The sequence below is a fragment of the Macrobrachium rosenbergii genome, chromosome 41 (genome assembly GCF_040412425.1).
Source record: "Macrobrachium rosenbergii isolate ZJJX-2024 chromosome 41, ASM4041242v1, whole genome shotgun sequence".
In the NCBI taxonomy this organism is placed as follows: domain Eukaryota; kingdom Metazoa; phylum Arthropoda; class Malacostraca; order Decapoda; family Palaemonidae; genus Macrobrachium; species Macrobrachium rosenbergii.
This window is the reverse complement of record NC_089781.1, coordinates 29,694,787-29,712,455: the sequence shown is the minus strand read 5'-3', so window position 1 is coordinate 29,712,455 and position 17,669 is coordinate 29,694,787. Positions and strand designations below refer to the sequence as shown.

Genomic DNA, 17,669 nt, shown 5'->3' with positions numbered 1-17,669 from the left:
AACAACCATTTTCAAGACAGTTACATCGACCATAAAAAATATAACTTTATGCTAGTCAAGCTCTGTTTACACCCCTATTTTCACATAATTTCTCAGCAGGAGCTTCATCTAGTCTACAAAAACCAACATTTTTGCCATGATGACAAAGCACCTACTCCCCAAAAAAGCTCGAGATATTCTCGCTAACATAATAATTTACAGTAGTCTCCCATCATCCAAATTTACATATCCTACTACAGCAACAAAAAGAAAACTCAAAATATCTTTCACAGAAATTAAAGACTGATGGTACACCTTTTTTGCTTCTTATGAGAAATGAATAAAATACCATAAACTGACTGGATTCAACAAATATGTCGATGCAAACCAACAGCTCAACATGGCACGAACACTATTTCACAAACTGTACATACTGATTTTTATTTGCACAGTAATTTTATTTAATATTCCTTTTCCATAACACACATAAAGAAATAATATTCAATTAATTTGTTTAAAGGAAATTAATTTTAATTTCTGAGTCCTTCAAAGTAATTTTAAATTAAGTCATAAACTAAAATTTAATCTAGCTCAAATTATCGCAATACTGTACAAGGTTTCAATATTTACGTTTGCTTTTAAATCCCATTCACTAATGACACCTCTATGAAATCTCAAGAGGAAAAAGGCCCTCATATAGGAAAAGAAGTTTCAGAATTCATACACAATCTTTACTGTCATTCTTTCAAGTCATTTAACCAGACCACCGAGTCACATGCCTGACTTTCACAGGGATGATAATGAAGACTTGTTCTTAAATGGAAAATGAAAACTGAAACAAAACTATGTTGCAGAAGTTGGACCACTACACGAAGAGACTACAACGAGGTGATGAAAAGCAAGCCAGCGACAAAAGGAACATGGCATACAACCTCAAACCCTGCTCACTGTGCACCAGGAAGAACCATTGTTGACACTACTGCCCTATGAGGATGCAAACACATATAAAAAAAAAATAGAACCACTAATTTTTTCTGTAAATTCTTCCACAGGTTAAAAGTTGGCAATTTTAATATACTGTAGGTAACTAAATTTCTATTCACTAAAAACTCAACATTGAATTTATGCATCCCGTAAATTATCGATAATGAAAGTTCACACAATTTAATGCTGTCACTGAAAACACCTTCTGTTCTCTTATAGTTCCTACATGAAACATGATGTAATTATCTCAACATTTAATGTTTCAACTGTATATAAAAAGCTTGGCTGAAATTTACTACACAAAGACAAAAATCATCTACTTGGTCAGTTTCTTCATGCAAAATAATCATTTCTCACGACAGGAATGACTTTTGCTGTAATCTCAGATACAGCTCTAGTTTGGTTCTCAGGTATAATTTACTATAATTCATTTTGTACAACCAGCTACACAGTAGATCTGTCAGTTTTAAAATGCTCTTTACTGGATCAGACTTAAAATACTGAACTCTAATACAAATGAAGCAAGAATGCCACATGAAAATAAGAAATCATATCTTATCATCCGGTTTATGAAACAATTCTGTTCCCTTGCTAAATGATACCTCAGCCAAAATCACTTGCACAGAAAACACTACCGTTATTTATTTCTGGCTAATTCTGTACATAGTTGCTCTTAGTTATCTTTGTTACATTTGTTTTCTACATTTCAGTAAATCAAGACACTTCTTAATAACAACCATGCATCATTTAAATTGAGGACAAAGCTCTCTGTATAAGAGTCCTTTGCAAATATTTCAAGCAATTTGTTCCCTAAGTAACTTTCTTTCTTCTTTGCATACATTTTCTTCAGCACCAATAAAGCCAGTTGTTATCTATGAATAAAATTCTTCTCTTTTGTAGCTTTCTCCTTATCTTTTCTCTCCATGTACAATGGTTTCAACTTTGCTGGCTTGTAGCTCCTGTAAAGAACAAAGTGCATAAATATTTGCATAAATATTACAACTCAAGCAAAGTCGGCAATACTTCAATGAAGCATTGTCATTTCATAGCCAAATTCCCTACCTTTTATAGCGTAAAAAACTTCACCCTAAATCCAGCATCAATCTGTTCTGAGATTTTGTAGTCACCTTGCATTATGGAGTCCTCTTCACTAGCAATGAACAGGAGGGAAGCTATTATAAAAATATGGGTATATGAAACTGCTGTATACAGTAACAATGTAAAAAGGTTGTATGCTTACCCAGTTTTTATAGAACACAATTAATCTTTAATGTATTTACTGAAGACAAAATCTGGAAATATGTAGTAGAAGTTAAAAAGCCCTAATGAAACCCGAATCCAAGCTGATTTGGGATCAGATAGCGCCCCCACTACACAAAAGGCCTTACATTAGATGAAAAAGATGGCTGTAAAACCAATCTTATGTAAAATGCAACATGTAACCATACATTTATTTAATCTGTGTTTAAGACACACAGCCTTCTGGTAATCTTTCATCACCAACAAATCTTGAACTGAAAAATGTGAGTCACTTTTGATACGACAGGCACACTAGTAAATGAAATACAGTACTCCTGCATTAACATCCAAAGAAACAACCAAAGAGCACCTCCCTATTGTTACTGTGTCCATATAAGCTCATGCTTTAGAGATTTCAATAACATTATTTGTCATTTTGGCTTTTATTAATTTTTGGTGTTTCCATTTCTGAATAGACTACAATAAATGAGAAGCATCTGGCTTCAAAATGACACCATACCCCCTGGGTTGCTCTCTACAGCAGTGGGTAACAATAGGTGTTACAAAAGCACATATAAAACTTGATTAATATCTTACAAATACAGATTTTTCCATATTAAAAAGTCCAATAAATATAAACCACTTTTGTATGTATTTTCTGAGTTAAGGTTTTAAAAAGGATGCCAAATTCATAGAAACACTTGTAAACTGAACAGCAATGAAGATTTACTTACGAATACTGTGAAAATGGAACACCAACTATAAGGAGAGGATTAGATTTGATGTGGAGTCTCCACATACCATGGTGGTAACCACGGCCATCAAGATCCCAAATTCGTAAACACTGAAAGAAGACATAGTTTCAGTTCAAAGGTTTTTTGAGTACAGTAATTTAGATTAGCCGAACATATGGATAGGCTTAGCATTCTCAAACAACACAAAATGAATTAAATACAATACATATTAAAACTAATAATAACATCTCATAGAATCTGTAATAATATTACATTATTATATTTTCAAAAGTCAACTGGTTAAAGCATCATATTCTTATAATGATGTGAATTTTTGTTCTCAATTAATGACCTCTACAGTACCCTCTTCTCCCTTTACATTTCATTTTCTCTTACCTTTGCAACTTGTAGCCATGTTGTGTAATCTTTGTGGTGCTCCATCTGAATGAAGAGAAGGTAGATATGTCCTGTTGTGTCAGGTACAAAGTTTTCATCACATGGACTGCGAGAGTGATCTAACACTGTCATGGCAACATATCACTCACAAGCTCTTCATAAGCATCTTTCTTCAAGCTAAAATCAAAACATACTTTTGAAAATCAAATGACAAGGTTATTTTAACAAGATTCTATTCTCAATTTTAACTGACGTCATTTCTAAGATGTTGATAGAGTGTCTATAAAGAAACATTCATGCAAAACGCAACACTCTAACAGCAACATTGCTTTTAAAAGTATTTATCAACCACAATACCTCTTCACTAAAAGACTGTTACATGTACAAATTGCACTATTATATATTTGCATCACTTTACGAAATATATCGTTCATATGTATTTCTTTTTTTATAGTCCATATATTAACATTTAGTTTGAGATACTTTTTAAAACTTGAAAAGAGGAATCCTTAAAGCTAGTAAAAAATAAAAAGCAGCGCCAAAAATTCCTCTTCTGATGCTGGTTTTAAGTATTTGGTCCGATTATCATGAAATATTTACATTATGTTTTAGATAGGAACAGAACTACAGTGATCAACATATCCTTTTAAATTTATCTGTTAAAAAGACTATTTTCTGCAAGTAAAAAAATTAGGCAGTGTTTGGCATATATGATACCATCAGATTATCATCTGGTTAAAAATCTCACGTGACAAATAAGATATAGTAGTTAATAGAAATGTTATATACTTCTCACTTCCATTCTGACTAAATACAGTTCGACTGACTAATAGGTTGTACTGCACTGAAGTAGGTGGTTAGGTTGTACACCTGCAATGTCTATTTGGATGTGCTGTAAGTTATAAATCTTACAGATTGCAATTTCCTTTTTATATCATTCCCAAGCGTACAACTGACATATAATCTTTTACCAAATCACGAAGAAATGATTTAAATATATAAAATAAAAAACTGGGAACATAGGTTTGTAACTGAATGGTTTAATGCAAAGTCGCGGGACAAATAAATTAGTGTGTCGCAGTAAGGAGTGTGACTAAGCATCTGTTTCACAAAATGGAAACTTCCGAAGAACAACGAAGAGCTTTCATTAGAATGCACAACAACAATGTGAGTGCCAGAGATATAGCCAGTATAGCCGGTGTAAACAAAAGCACTGTACTGCGGTAGATTCAACGTCATGGAGAAACACAGATGCTTCAAGACAAACGAGAGGTTGGGGCGACCACACTGCATCATAGCTGGCGAGGATAACAGAAATGGACTGAAGTAGCTCGACAACAACCAATAATTACAGCTGTAGCTATTAAACAGCAAATTGGGTGTGATGCCGGAGTGCAGGTAATAAGGAAAAGACTGCATGCCTCAGGCATACACCACAGAGCACCTGCTATCAAGCCTGGATTATCTCAAGAGCGTAAAGATGAGAGGTTGGGTTTTGCTCTAGAATACTATGCTGCTGATGCTGAGTTCTGGAGCAAAGTCATTTTTTGTGACAAAAAAACATTTTCAACAGATACTCATGGAAGAAACAAACAGCTGGCCTTAACAACACAAGTTAATAAATCTTGACTGTTTAGGTAGAAAGAAAAATTAAAAGTCATCCTTATATTGCCACATATAATTGTTAAGTAACAGGCCTAGACCTAGAGCTCAGGTAATTTCTCAGAACTAAATTTCAGCCATCAGTTGTATATATATCTATATATTACCATATATATGTGTGTGCATTTACTATGTATATCACTGTGGTATGATGAGAACTGTGTCATGAAGTCGAGAAGAGTGGACGTGTGCAAGCGGGACTCTGGGGATGGATGTGTGGCAGTGGGCCCAGGTGCAGCAACCAGCATAAATGTCTGCGCCTGAATGCGAACAATACGTTGATGGCCCACACAGAATGTCATGATTCCGTCAGTTAAACTTTTTTTAATTCCCGAACCCGAACCCCTTTTCATTGCAATGGATAATTCCTCAGTATACAACAATGCTTCCGTCCAAGGCTGATTTGAAACACCCCAGAAGTCATAAAGTTAACTGGCCTATGAAATCCCTGGACCTTAATCCAGTGAAAACCTTTGGTCACTCATGGTCAGAGTTGGGGATGACCCGCCAAATTAAGGCGAAAGATGCCTTAATATCATGCCGCGGAGATCTGGGAATACTTAAGCCTAGAAGGATGATAACAACCTTATCGAGCCTAGTGAAGTCAATGCCTGCGATAGAACATAGTGCTCGTTCTTTCCAGAATTATACAAAATATTAGGATATACTGTGAAGGCTTGACAAGCAATATTAAAGTAAATACTTTTTTTTAATAAATGGAATATATATAATCACTGTTGTTCTTCAATTATTAAAGGATACATTCATTTATCATTGTCGTGGCTCTTTATATATATTCCAAAGGATTTGTTAAAGTTCCTTGTTTACATTTTTACTGTATCAAAGTTTTTAATGTTCACGTTGCAGTTCGACTCTACTCACTGTCCATTTATCTGCTGCACCATTGTTGATGTTAATTATATAATTATATAATTTAATTTAATATTTTCTGTTTTACTTTACTATGCAAAGTATAAATATTTCTTGTTTAAGGAATGATTAACTCAGACCAAATGGACAAGTCATTCACCTCGTATCACCAAGTATACTTGTATACTGTGTAAAAATGATATCATTGGTTTACTGATGATATAATATCATACCAAGCCTCTTAACAAAAAGATATGTAAATATATTATGATACTCCTTTTTCACCAAACAGTGAATAATAAGTGAAGCCTAACCACACATTTATAAGTTTATTTATTAAATCTTTCTATATTTTCATATGATAAATATACAAAGGTAGGTAATAGATATTTTTGTTTGTATCACTCTGCATTTTACGAAACATACAAATTTTCTGTGATAAAGAAAAATGCTCCTCAAGATCGCCAAAATTATGTGAGCTGAAACTAAAAATTCCTTTCTTCAGAAAAAAAAACCGCCAATGGAAAGACAATAATCTTGTAAATCTCTTCATATAGAAATGTCTCTCAACTAGATAACAGATTAGCTAATATTAATTTGCTAGTTATTGAGAAACTGTCACCAAGGTGTATCAACTGTGCACTGAATGGTAGTCTGTATCGCCTCCTTTTGAATGAATAGTTGCCAGAATACCTCTAAGCTGAATATCCTAGCTATAAGCCTTGTAATCACGAAACATTAAGGCAACTGATGTATTTTATAGCATGATTATACCATCATTCTATATTGCCTTAGGGTTATTCCTTGTAGCATAAGGTACTGTTGGCTAGAATTTATGTTACCACTGTTACTTCATTCTCAGCTTCACTATCATAGTTTCAATGCACTTTTTTTTTACCCAGACTCTGTTTCTCTTTTATTTATTACACATAGTATCAAATCAATTATTTATGCTTTTCTCTGCCCCTCAGTTGCTGGCTTTTTGTAGGTCAATTCTGGGCTTTTAACTCTTCTAATATTGGAGTCGTTCTGAATCTGAACTTCACATGACTGTAGGCAGTTTTCCTTTACATATCTTTTCCCTTAATTTTTATTATCACTTTTTTAAATCCATTATTTCATCTGACAAATTCATAACCTCAATTTACTAGCACATATTATATTTACAGTATAAAGTTAAATTTGTTTTCTCTTTTTATATAGTACTTGTGATGTCAAATCTCATAGCTTAGTTACTCATATAAATGACTGCAGATTCTGTACTTCATTCAGAGATGTTATATTATGATTTCAAATTATATACACAATGGTAGAAATTCAATGCTCATTTCCTCCCATGAAAAAACAAACCTAATGGTATAAAAAATCAAGCCGTTATCTTCACTGCAGAAGGCTAGCCATTGCTAACAGACTAGTTCTTGTGCTGTAAAACTCAAGCAACCACACTAAACACACTACAGCAATTACAGTATTAAATTGATAACTTGAACCCACCTATCCAAATCTCGCAGTTCAACATATGGTAAAGTGTTAAAGGAATGTTTCTTGAAATAAGTATCTTGAAAATAAGAGTTCATGTTGAGTCCAGAGGATCCGAAGTGGTAGGTCCGTGAAACATCTGGAACAATGCATTCCCTCCTCACGGCGAACTTCAGCTAAACGCATCCACATATCCCAGTCCCACATCTGTAAGATTTAGAAAAACTGCGTAAAGACAATTTTTGTACCTGCATGAGCAATGTTGAACTCTAGGTATGAGGGTCTCATTATTAGATTTATTCTCTAAGTCTATATGATAGGAACCTAAGCTACTGACAAAACTGTACTCTGTTCTGTAAACTTAAATCATAGTTGATTTAAAAAATATATGTGTGAATATGTTCTTGCAACCCTCTAAAACTACAGATTCCAGAGCAGTATAAAAATCTTTGTATGTACAATGAATGTATGAGCTACTCAGCATTTTTTCTAGTTTAATAATTTCATATATATGCAGTACCTTCTCTGGTGTTGTGTTTGAATAGTTCTTCTTTGTACAAAGAACGTTTAAGAATCCACCCCAACCCAGGCATAGTTTCTACTCGGTAGAGTAGAGCCGGGTCAGTGCTGGTATGCTCGTAGCCTTGGTCATTCCATGCACTAATGCAATACACAGTTGGATCCTCTTCTAACAACCTCAAGTCTGGCTAAAATGCTTCGAAACAGTAAACAAAAGGCCAATGATAAGAAACAATGGTTCCAAAAGTTTCACTAGTGACTTTGTGTTTTAAAAGTATTTGCACAAAACAATAAGATGTAGTCATTTCAGAAAACTAAATCTGCTTCTTGCTGACAGCAAAATTTAATTATTTCAGCAATTCACAAGCTCCTTTATAACTACTGTATACCAATGAGCATAACTACAGTAATTGATGATTAAGCCTATACATATACAGTTACAGTATTTCAAATTGTGATTCATAAAGATTCCCATATTACCTGAAGAAATCGGGAGATACATCTAAGTCTTCATCTAAAATAATAGCATAGCAGACAGCTGGAAATATATTTGAAAGTAGCTGTGAAACTTGCTTAGTGTTGTGCTATGCGAGCATTTCTAGCCTGGAACACAGATTTTTCTTAAATTTACTACATGCCCATTAGAAATAATACTACAAAAATAAATACTTGATAAATGCAAATTCTAAGATCATTCAACTATGATATACAGTGTAACATGATATATTCTAATCCTATGGGAAATACAATATCACACCAGTAGCAAACCTAGTAAGGAGTCACATATAAGTATATGCTAATACTGCACATTACAGACATCTTCTACCTTGGCTTTTTCTTATTACAATGATGATAAACTAAACCATCCACACATGTAACACTTTAGGAAAAGGTTGGGGTGAGGATTTGGCCATTTTTGAGTGAGATTTTAGTGACACTCAAAACAGTTTAAAATCTAGGCAGGCAGTAGTTTATACATAATGAATATGTACATTATGTCCTGATCCTTATATGTCTGTTTATCAGCGATATTTCCAATTAAGAAAAACTTGTTTAGCATTTACGGGAGAGGAAAGGGCTTTCATACCGATGTGTATTTCTACATAATCTATGACAATGACCTTTGAATACTAATTTGGAGAATCATATTATTTACCTTTCTATCATAGGGATCAGTGATGCTTTCTTTGATGCAATATAGTATGGTAAAAATCATGGAAGAATTATTATACTTCAGTACATTTAACAAATCTTGAAAGTGTACACACCAACAACCTTACAATTCAAATGTGTATAAACATGCAGTGACAGAAAATTGACAGAAATAAAAATTACGAAAATTAAACACAATTCTTTCCCTGTTCCATACCTACATGAGGGTGAGAAATCACTTTCTGCACATGAAACTGAGAGCTTTCCACCACAACACAAAATATTTCTCAATTACCAAGTACTTATATCTTTCAGCAGCAAAAACAAAACATATGAAGAACAGTAACCTACCTGTTACACAAAAGGAATACAATAGCAAATTAAACTCACCCCTAGTGGTGTGTGTTGGATGCCCCTTAAACCAAACAACTTGGTAACAGCAAGAGGTTCTTCATAATAACCATCAATGAAAACTGTTATCATTTCTGGATTAACACCTGGGGCAGCTAACAAGGAACGCAGTGACCTGCCAGTGAAAATATGAAGAGTAAATATGGCTAATCCATAGTGACTTTGGATAGCAGTGATACCTTACACACTACAATGCAATGGAAACAATTTACAGGAAAAGTACTAAACAAAACTATGTACAATGGAGATAATCATATAAACTATACCCATAAGTCAAACTACCTTTACCAATTTGAAGAAGAGATATTACTTCAATCTGGTGTGCTCTTTCAGACAAGGACTACCATACTCCAGCAATTGGTTTAGTCAGTTCAACTGATGATATTTCAGTAAATCTTACATCAGGTAAAAGATTTGGAAAGGCCAGCCTCCCAAAAATAGAACTTTTCAAAATTTTCGACCTAACTAACCCTTCTTAGTACAATTCTAAATATTGGGATGCAAAATTTTTTTGGCCAGTTGTAAGTATGTGGGCCTTTACAGCTTATGTTGTATTTTAGGTTTGAAAATGCCCATTTTGTGAATGAAATGTCCATCCTCACAGGAATGAAGAAAATGGAGTTGGAAAAAGGTGAGAGAGCCTTGCTTATATAGTTTATTGCAACTTCTGTTGGCCAAGTTATGACTCGGACCTAAAGTACCTGTACTTCGCTCTGAAGGCCCCTACCCAACAGCAACATGCTACAAGTCCGAGAAATCCATGTATGCACTGCTTAGCAGTCATTTGTCTTATATGAAAATTTATGAACCATGGAAAGCATAGGATGTAAGATTTTCATAACAAAGACCATATTATTTATGGCTGATAGGACCAAACTAACTGTGCAAAACACCTATTCCATAGTGCTGGAATTAGAGTCCAATTCTTATCTTCGTAATTAGATGCAGATTAAGGCACATTAGACTACAATTTCATGCAATAATATATTGGTTAAGCTGTCACCATCAAAAAGTGAGGTTGACCTTTAAATGCCCCATATGATCCTGAAAATGAAACAAAATTACCAAAGTAACAGCTATACATATATTGAAACATCTTTATACTTTTGTCATAGTTGCATGAGAAGGGTAAATACACTGCATGCATCTTAAAATTAAACAGCTTTGGTTTCATTCATTTAAAAAAGACATACTTGTTTGTTTGTGACATCAATACTATACCAAATCTGTGTTACCTAACATTGCCTGATGTAAATGTCAACAGTATTTCTGACTTTTTGGATCCTTCTTAACCCTTGAAAGAAACCCTCACAAATTAACCAACACAATCCTCTTTCAGTAACTAATCTTTCTTTTTCTTCACAGAGCAGCAATGGCACACAAGGTTCAGATGTTATTCCAGCACTGAAAGGAGCAGTACACAGAAACCTCACCTGTACATTAGTGTGAATGATTTACTTGGCAGTAAGCTGGTACATCATGAACTTGATTGTTCAGCAGCTGACAGGGGGGAAAAAGCAGTTCAGTATTTAACCACAAAGACAGATATATAATAGTACTTCTGCTTTCTATGAACAAATACCTTTACTTGACCATAGTCTATATAAGTCCTGCACTATGCTTTTACTTTTAAGACATGACAAATACAGATGCGTATGTGGATTACGGCTACATGAAGCCAAAATATTAAACATGAATAAAAATTTTTCAGTTATAAAAAAATGTTACTGAGATATATTAACAAACAAAATTACCATAGAGGAAAGTTACAATACCTTACTACAAATAACATTACAACTACTTCACGGGAAATTCAATACTGTATAGCTAAATCGTCAATCTTATTACTTCACTTTTTCCTTTCCTAACCTGAAATATTATTTGACGATTTAACATACCATATTTCCTTTTTTTCTTCGACCTTATACAGTACATTGGATTCACTGTTCCAACTTTATTATTCACTTAACGAATTCCTGCACACAATCATCAAGGTCAACTCCCACCTCTACAAAGTTTGTCACCAACCATTAGATTATACATAAATCCTTTCTCTATAGGAAATATCTCTTTAAAACCAAATTGCCAAATCTTACGATACACAATTCTCCACAGAAAATCTAAAAGGCCCTTCATTATATATTTCAAAAGCAAGACTTGAAGCACTTGTAACAACACTAGGAAGAGCAAACACTCACAGGCTCTGTAGTGAAAGCCAATGGAGCTGGATCTGTGCACGAACACACTGAACCATATCCTTCAATGTGGCTGCAGAATTCACGTCTGCGGCGATGATCTTCTGTGTCCGGCCAAGTGCACTCGCTCTCTAAGGACAAAATTGAATTTAAATAGTATACTGTATAACATTCTATGCAATGAACATTTACAACTACAAAACATCAGGTATTAGAGCAACGGTAGAAAATTAATTAGGCTATCTCAGAATGGGCAGTATCACTCAACTTTCTCATTAAGTTATGCAATGCACAAAGTACTCAAAAGGAGCAGGGAAGTAATGAAATTTTACACTCTTAAAATAAACTGCTGTTTTTCTAGAACATATAAAACTAAGAGATGGGATAGGTTATATACAGATCTAACAAAATTTCTAAGACCTGTGAACACATATATAATCATACTTAAATCGGTAAGATCCTTCATTACAGTCACTGTAAAATTTTTCCTTAGCAATTCGAAACCGTCCTAGATTTACCTTCTAAACAGTTTTAAAGGTGTGACAGGAGGAAAACCTCGCAGTTGCACAATGAATCAACTGTTAGGAGAGGGTGGAAAGCAAGATGGAAGAAAGAGAATAAGAACAGAGGTACAGTGAAAGGAATGAAAGCAGTCGTAGCTAGGGTTCGAAGGGACAAAGCAAAGAACCTTATGCAATGCCTACAGTGCACTGAGTGACGTGCACTAACAGCACTAACCCCTGAGGGGGATTAATCCATGAGGAACTTCTGTAACTAACCTTCAAGAGGAACAAGTGGTACTTCTGCTCTCAGCATAATAGGTGTCCCCCAGGAATTGAAGTCAGGGCTGCGGGACAACTGCTCTCCATAGACTCTGCCTCCTTTTACAGCAACTAACGCCCACATATCCCGCCAACCAAGTTCGTGGGAATGACTGCTGCCCAATCGTCGAAGGGCATCACGCCCTCCGCCCTTCATTTGAAATGTACCTTCATCCTGAAAGGGAACCTGTTTTGTTAGAACTCATAAAAAATATCATAACATTACTTTTGTATTATCTACATTACCAGAAGTGTTTATTATGAGTGTACTCATATGACAACATCATTAACATCAAAATACAGTAAAAAAAAAAAATGTAATAAAAACGACAATAAATTTCTCCAAAGTTACACACAGCTTCATGTAGTACCTTGAAAATGAAGTACCTTCATCCTACAGGTCATTTTTTAAAAAATCCACCCAAAACATCAGTACCGCTCTGGTGTGCCATCAACATTACCAGAAGTAATTATCATGAGCTGTGTTCATATGGCAAGATCATTCCATAAGATCGAAACACAGTAAAGAACTTCAATAAAATCTACAACATATTTCTCTAGAGTTATCCATAACTTCATGTAAGTGCTGTTCCTTGTAAAGTGATGAAACACACAACATATTTACCTTGATGGCTAGCACCAATATTCTTCCAGGGGATACCATATTTAGGAAGAGCGTCATTGCCTCATCCTCATGGGGAGAGTAAGTATCAAACACCCTCTGAGCCATGACGGCCCCACTTGCCTGGTGGAGCACAAGGACGTGAATTCCACGGCCCTTTCGTTCGTCACTCTCTTCCACGATCTGGAATGGAATGGAATATGAGGCTTAGGACTACCATGATCTGTAATAAATATTACAAGAACAAAATTAAAATACTTTTCCGGAACATAGATCAGGATGCTGGTATCTACGATGATGCCTTGACTATGTGATATAAATGTTTGTAAGGCTACACTGGCTACAGTGTGTTAAGTGAATGAAAATGTTTACAGGGAAAACATTAATCAAATTTATCTAACGTCAAGATTAATCCACCACACTGCTTATAATGAATGGAAAAACAAAATATCCACTGCAATGAGGCATTCCTTTAAAATGTGTTTGATCATCCCTCAGCAACAAAATCAACATTTATAATTGTAGATATTCTCCAGGATCATGTGACCAAAAAGTCTCACTTTCATTTTCAAACATTCAGATACTGCAGATATTACAGATACTCTAAAGTAATGATACATTGTTTCTGGGAGATTTTTTGTTATGCGCACTACACATATTAATGTACAAAGAATGGCTTACTACAAGATTCCTTTGTATTTGCATTCTCAAGCAGTGTTAATCAAGTAGTATTTAAAAGCAACCAAATCCCAAGCTATACTTGTAACTGAGAACTGCAGGATGCCATAAATTTTTATGCGTGGGTGTGAGACAGAACACACTGTATAATCAGTCATGACTTAGCCTACTACTGCTCATCCAATACAAAGACTGAACACCTGGCCGATGATCACCATTAAGACTTTTACAGTAACTTTAGACATCTGATAAGTGCTCTTTATCTTCTGTTTTGTACAGACTGAATTTCCACAAAGCCCAAGGCCTCGTCTATGCTACTTCTCACACAGCCCAAGGCCTCATCCATGCTACTTTCTCATGGTTCCTTGAACAGTGCTACTTTCTTATGGTTCCTTGACCAATCTCTATGGTCAGTATATCTACCAATTCAATAGCGATTTCTATCCCCCTCCATTTTCTTAAATTGGTCAAACCATGTTCCTGTAAACATTTTGGTACTCAGCTTCTTACTACTTTCTGACACTATGGTTCTGTGAGCACATAAATCTCTGCAGTTTGAAGGCACTCTTTCTAATACATCGTTTCTTTATTAGTGGCCCTTTGTCTCTGGTCTATAGAGACTACACACACAGCAAATTTTTAGTTCATTTCTATCGTAGTGAGGCACGGATTTCATGCATTAGTCTATGTAGCGTTTTTATTAACTCAATTTGTAACTGCCGCTTGTGCAGTCTGCTAGTCACCACTTCGTGCCACTATCCATAATCAACTCATTCTCGCAGTCACTAACTGGTCCTGTAAACTCCGGTAAAGGGTCTCAACTCGCAATGTAGGCTACTGTATTTCATTTGGGCATTCAAAAGAGAAAGAGATTTTGGCCTAATACCTCTACTTTATTTTTGTCTCGTCAATAGTAGGGTTTTTGATACGTACTTGACCACATTTTAGAATCTCTCTCTCTCTCTCTCTCTCTCTCTCTCTCTCTCTCTCTCTCTCTCTCTCTCTCTCGTTTAGATGAAGCAGAAAATTGTCCCGAGAAATGTCATGGTTTTAGAGAGACAAGTTAAGTGGATATGTGAGCAATGTCTATCTGTCTGTCTCTCTCTCTCTCTCAATGCTACAGCTACACAACAGGAGAAGCAGTGTTAAATGTCAGATACATACAGAGAAGCCGCATGAATGGCCAGTATCCGATTGCCTTCCTCAGTAGTCCATTCTTTATTCATAAGCACAAGAGCAGACCAGCATCGTAAATCAAAACTGGAGAGAGAGAGAGAGAGAGAGAGAGAGAGAGAGAGAGAGAGAGAGAGAGAGAGAGAGATTTTTAAATGAGGTCAAGTACGTACAACATACAACGTAAGGTAATGACGGAAAGATATGCAAATCTTGCTTATTGTTTATCAACAGGTGATAAGTAAGGGAACGTGCATTAATAATTGAGAGAGAGAGAGAGAGAGAGAGAGAGAGAGAGAGAGAGAGAGAGAGAGAGGTCAAGTACGTACAACATACAATGTAAGCTAACAGCTCACAGACATGCAAATCTTGTTTACTGTTTATCGAAATGTGATAAGTACGAGAAAAGGCATTAATAATTCAAAATAAAATAATGAAAAACATAAAATATTTGTGACCTTGAGAAAAAGCAATAACTGCAGAAATGATAATGAAAAACATAGGCCTATATGCGCCCTACCGTGGCGCCATCTACAGTGACGGAAACTCGACTCTGGCTGGATACGACGTCGACGGTGAGTGTTTTCGGAGGCGACTCCTGCAGGCGCAGATTGTTCCTCCTTCCGACTCCGGCGCCTCCGCCGTCCCCGTCGCTCTCTGGAAATAGAAGGTACAGAAATTATTTAAATCGATAAATAAATAAAGCAATAAATATGTTCACTCTCTGGAAATGAAAGTTATTCCCCCAAAAGAGTAAATTAAAAAGGCAATCACTGTCTTCACTTTCTAGAAATAAGTTACCATCAAATTTTTTTTATTAAATTAAATAAAGCAATAAATGTCTTCACTCTCTGGAGATGAAAGTTATCCCCCAAAAAGCAAATTAAAACGGCAATAAATGTCTTCTTATTTTAACAATGAATCAGGGTTTGTTGAAAGTTACCAAAAAAAAAAAATATTTAAATTAAACAAGGCAATAAATGTCTATTTTATTAATACGACAACTCTAAAATACAGTTACGAGAGTTTGTTTTTAAGAAAGTTACCCCCCAAAAAATTAAATTAATAAATTAGTAAAGATCACTATCTGTCTTATTTCAATAATACAACAACTCTAAATATATAGCTTTACGAGGGTTTGTTTATATGAGCTACAAAAAAAAATACTTAAACCAAAAAAGCAATAAATGTCTTATTTCAATAATACACAGTTACGAGGGTTTGTTTACATGAGGACCAAGACTTTGTGTTTGGCTTTCGATAACAACCTAAAATTTCGTACGTTTACAAAATATGGGTTTGTATTTGAGAGATTATTTCGTGTATTTACCAAATATACATCTGTATTTAAAAATCATGTACGTTATCGCAACCCACTTTAATTACAATTTCCCATTCTGATGAAAAAATTCTACACTGTTTCCCAGAAATGACTAGAAATGTTTAAGTTTCTGTTCAACACATGAAACAGATGGAGATTATTAGGCCTATACTGATCAAATTTTGTACTTCGAATTTCGCATAGAGCTTACACACATTACAGAAAAGAGAAAGTTTGTTCAGCACATGAAACAGATGGAGACTATTAGGCCTATACTGATTAAATTTTGTACTTCGGATCTTCGCATAGAGCTTACACACATTACAGAAAAGAGAAAGTTTGTTCAACACAAGAAACAGGTAACTATCAGGCCTATACTGATCAAATTTTGTACGTCAATTCTTCGCATACAGCTTACACATATTGCAGAAAAGTGAAGAGTTTTACACACATTTACAGAAATAAAAAAAAGAAAAAAAAGGCTTCATCAGGTTCAATGATAAAAGGCTTCATCAGGTTCAATGATCAGGGAATAAAGAAATAACAACACGAAACAGAGAGATACACAAAAACAGCCACAACCGGGGAGAGTCTTAAGAGTGTGGATCAAAAGTTTGTACTTCGAATTTTCGCATAGAAACTACACACATTACAGAGAAAAGAAAGTTTTACGTACATTTACAGTAATAAAAAAGAAAGGAAAAGGCTTCATTAGCTCAAAGATAAGGGAATGAAGAAATGAAGAAGAATACCAAGAAGCAGAGAGAGAGAGAGAGAGAGAGAGAGAGAGAGAGAAACACAAACAGCCAGAGTGTATTATCACAACGACACACAATCGAACACAATGTTGACGTCTGGTATCGACGCGGCGTCAAACCCTTAGCCGTTGCGATGGAAGCGTCCTCAGCTGGCGAGTCTTCTCCACGATAAAGAAGCGTTTGATGGCAATTGTCGCCACAAGCACAAGCATCAGGCCGCCCTGGACACGAGGCATCAAAGAGATATTAGTACGAAGGAAGGACAGGAATATATATACAAGTGGAAACTTTTCAAATATGGCGTCTGACAGCCCTCCAGACAAAAGGTTGTATTTGGCTTTTTCAGTTTTAAGACACTATGAATTAAGAATTAAAAACAATATTTAAGACTTAAAAGCTTAAAAATAATTATTCAGAGATATTAGTACAAAGGAAGGACAGGAATATACATAAAAATGGGAACTTTTAAAATATGGCGTCTGGCATCCCTCAGGATAAAAGATGTTCATTTAATTTTGCATTGGGCTTTTTCATTTATAAGACACTATGGATTAAGAATTAAAAACAATATTTGAAAAGTTCCACTTGTATATATATTCCTGTCCTTCCTTCGTACTAATATCTCTTTGATGCCTCGTGTCCAGGGCGGCCTGATGCTTGTGCTTGTGGCGACAAT

The 17,669-nt window shown here is 35.1% G+C and overlaps 1 pseudogene; it reads right to left on the bottom strand.

The window, feature by feature from the left end:
- Positions 1-1,441: 1,441 nt before the first annotated feature.
- Positions 1,442-17,229, bottom strand: LOC136827073 (protein O-linked-mannose beta-1,2-N-acetylglucosaminyltransferase 1-like; annotated as a pseudogene).
- Between the last annotated feature and the right edge of the window lie 440 nt (positions 17,230-17,669).